Source organism: Echinops telfairi, unplaced genomic scaffold, assembly GCF_000313985.2.
Source record: "Echinops telfairi isolate 266 unplaced genomic scaffold, ASM31398v2 ScPeMD7_7475;HRSCAF=8513, whole genome shotgun sequence".
NCBI classification, from domain to species: domain Eukaryota; kingdom Metazoa; phylum Chordata; class Mammalia; order Afrosoricida; family Tenrecidae; genus Echinops; species Echinops telfairi.
Window position 1 is genome coordinate 19,182,569 of NW_022111379.1, and position 4,175 is coordinate 19,186,743.

A 4,175-nucleotide genomic window follows, 5' to 3' on the forward strand; every position below is an offset into this window, starting at 1 on the left:
ATAACATTTAGCCAATTTTATTTTCACATAAAATTTAGAAATTCCTAGAATTGTCTTTTCTTTGTTTAGTTTCATGGAGAAGGAACAGTCAAGATAAGAAAAGTGTGAAGATCAAAATGAGAATACGGTTATTTTATTCTTTGTTAGGTGCTGTAGAGTGGCACCTCGTGACAACGATATGTACAATACAGCCTGGTCCTGTGCCATACTCACTATTGTTATAGTTGAACCTAATGTTTCAGCCACTGAGTCAAGTCACCTCATCAAGAGTCTTCTTTTTCTGCTCCTTTTTAAGGACCCCCCAACTTGACCAGGTATGATGTCCAAAGTACGAGAGAGGAATTCTCGCCGTCCTAGCTTCTATAAGCTGCATTCTGACTGTAATTTTTCTAACACAAATTCGATCATTTTTTCTGGCAGACAATGGTATTCTTTTTGCCAACTCCATAATTCAAAGGCATCAATTCTTCAGTATTCGTTATTAAGCTTTTGCATGCAGATATAAAGAAATTAAAGGTACCAGGGATGGCTTGGGTCGGGTGCACTTTACTCCTCATTTTTTACAAGGATTAAATGCTTAACCTTTCTTTTATAAATTCACCAAAAAAACCCCAACTTTTTTACTGAAGGGAAAAATGGACCTCCCCAGAAAGAAGAGAGAGGCAGAGAGCAAGAGAAGCAGAGGCTGAGTATTAATCAGCTCTCTTTTGTGATCCCATAGTTTGAACCTAATTTGGGGGACTGCAACATTGCTGATTCCCAGTAATATTTTTACAGACCAAGAAATCATCCGACAAGTGTTTACGGATGGGAGCACCCAAGGCCCATTAAGCCTAAGTGAACTGCTGAAAGATAAAAGACTAGTAGGTGGTAACAAAATTAAATTTAAACCAATGGACTCCAAGTTTATTATGCCTACTTTATAAGTGAGTAAACAAGGCACAGAGTAGTTAAATAACATGTCTGGTGTCATGCAGCATTAAATGGCAGAGGTAAAATTCGAACCCAGAGTCTGATGCTAAAGCCTCATAACCACTGTTATCTAAACACAGTTATATTAAATACTACCAGACATACTTATTAAAAGCCCAGTTGCCTTCAAGTCAGTTTCACATGGCACAACAGAGATGTGCTCCACAGGGCTTTCAATGGCTGATTTTTCAGAAGCCGATCACCAGGCCTTTCTCTTCAGAGGTGCCACCTGGTGAACTTTCAACTTTTGGTGTGCAACTATTTGTGTTAATCCATTTGTACCTCCGAGGGACTCCGACTTATTTATTACTAGATGCCTACTCACTTTACAAAAGAAAGTAGTGATGTGGTCCATACACCTTTTGGAAATGCTTAATATTTTAAAAAGTATGTTCTTTTCATGCTACAATTATTAATATAGTACTGACAAGGATGGCATTCAAATATTAACTATTAAAATTTGAGGTACTGAAAGTTAACTAGATGGACTAAAAAAATGTTTCATAATTTTAGTTAAAGGATTGAAAAACACTGGCCAATTCAATCACCCAAAAACTCTTTGAGGTATAAATGATCATTTCTATTGCATAGTCATCATTGTCTGGAATGATTCTTGATTGCAGAAAATACGTTATATATCTACAGATGCAAAAGGTTGACCAAAATTGGGGGAAGTTATATAATTATTCCAACAATTCTGCTCTAGTTCAAAAGTATGTCTCAATTATTTGTTCTAATTATAAAAGCATATTCACTGAGAAAATCTGGATAAGCAAATCTGATTTCTGAAACTAGCCTTAAATCATTCAGAGTCAATTAAGATATATTATCAAACTAGAAATTAATACTTTTTACAGCACTTTTTATGAACCAGGCATTATGTCAAGAATGTAAACATATGTACATTGTCTTATTTAATCATTACCACCACCCCATGAGAATGATGTCATCATTCTCATTTAGCAGATGTGGAAACGGAGGTTTGGAGAAATTAACTTCCTGGAAGTCATACAGCTACGTAAGTGATGGGCTGGGATTTGATTGAGGAACGAAGTGTCTAAACTTCTATATTGTCTCTTTAACAACACAATCAACAATATAACCAATAACAGTATAACAATATAACCAATAACAATATAACCAACAACAATAATTTGCAGTTAATATTTGTGAATTCTTGCTTTCCATGTAGACAACCTAGCTAGATCCAATTCTCAGTAGTCCCTAACAACAACAACAACGTTATACTCTTATAAAGGAAAGCTTCTAATTATCAGTCTTACTTCTCGATTCTGTTCCCAGCACATGTTCTGCTCATTTATATTCATGCCTTTACTTCCTGGGTCTTTTTGCTTTAGAATATTTGCCTCTTTACTCTCTTTATACCATTATTATTCAGTCAAGTCCCACTTTTTACAAAACCCTTCCCAACTTTTGCACCTCAGATTCTGTTATCAAAGCAACTTGTAAAAAAGTGCAATCATGTGTGTATTATTAAAGATAACTCTACCTTGTTGTATCCCTTTGGACAAATCAATTAACCTTTTCAGTTCTCAATGTTTTGTCTGAAAAGTGCGCAGACTTGCCTGTGCAGAGGTCTTATGAAGATACAGATGGCTGGTTTCCAACCCCAGTGCTGGTGGTGCTAGTCTAGGAATCAAACTGATGAAAGAGCCCTCAATGATTGCCCTAAAATGTAGGTCTTTTAAAGGCCAAAGTAAGGCATTTGGTCCTTATTCTGTGAAACACTATAGAAAACGTTCAAAGAATGTTGTATCTTTTATATCAAATCTATGTTACCAAGTGGCTTAAGCCGCACTATACATGAGCGTCTAGGGCACAATGAAAGACTCCTACAGTCACAGCAATTAAAAAACAAAAATAACAAAACAATAAGCCAGATAGGTCTGGATTAGAGTGTGGTAATAAGATTAGAAATAAACATACACCATTATGGCTCAATCACTTCCATGTTAATGTTTTACCATTGTTCACTGGAAGGCTACACTTAATATACTATTATTATCTGCACAACACAACATGGAATCAAGAGTCATCTTCTGAATCACAAGAATGAAATCATAAAATTGTCATATCTGGCAATGTCAAGTTACTTCCTTAATATCTTTCCACTTCAAATCATCCAAGAGATTTAAGTGGGCTTCTGGAAGACACAAAAGCATGATGCTGACTGGTAAAGCAAAGCACAGAAAACCACTGACTAGTAAGGTAGGCTGTGGCACAAGAAGCCGTTAAGTTTCCTCAAAACTTCAAAGAAGTTTCAAACTCTGAAAATACAAGTAATACAATTGATAATAGTCATTGTGGAGCAACAAATATAAGTAAGTCAAATCTCTTCACCAAACTGCAACCAAGGGTAAAGGAAGAATAAAGAAATTTTCAGATATGCAAAGACATGTTTATCTTCTATGTAACATTTCTTAGGAAGTTATTTGAGGATATACTGCCACAAAAATAGGGAGTAAACAGAGGAAGAGGAAGACATCTAAGAGAAGTAATAAAGGGAAAACGCAAGACAAAAAGTGTGAGGTAGGGTCAAAGAAGGTTGCATAAATTGGAACAGGCTACAGAAATAAACTTTACTGGAAAATAGGGTAATTAGTAGATTATATAGCAGAGAGATCAGAAGATTTAGAGAATATAGTAAAGGCAATTAAATGCAACATAAGACGTGAACAGCCAGGGCAGCTGAATGTCATCTTTTTAGTGGACTAGGAATAACATTAGGCTAGTGGAAAAGAAACACCTCTAGCATATTATTTGGCTCTATGGAGGTGCTATTTTCATATTCGGAGTAAAGCACAAACGTTACTTTTCAACTTCTAGAACCACTCTATATACAAATCACGGGGGAGAGGTGAAATTGTCAACAATAGCTACATATTAACAACTTTGGTAAGAAAGAGGTTGAAACAAACCTTAAGTCGTGAAAAATGAAGGCTATGAAATGTCCTCCTTTTAGAAAGGAGGGAGTCTAGATATTATCCATAGTTGAAGAAATATCAAATTAAGCTTTAAGTATGTGCTGGGGTGGAGGAAATGCTGTAGGTGTATTATACTATTACAGCATAAGTCAACATAGGCAGCATGCTATTTATGTGTAAATCCATCTATTTTTACTCTGCATACAATTCTATTAATTGGAACATCAGGTCTTCCAAATCTGCAAACCTGTATATGTA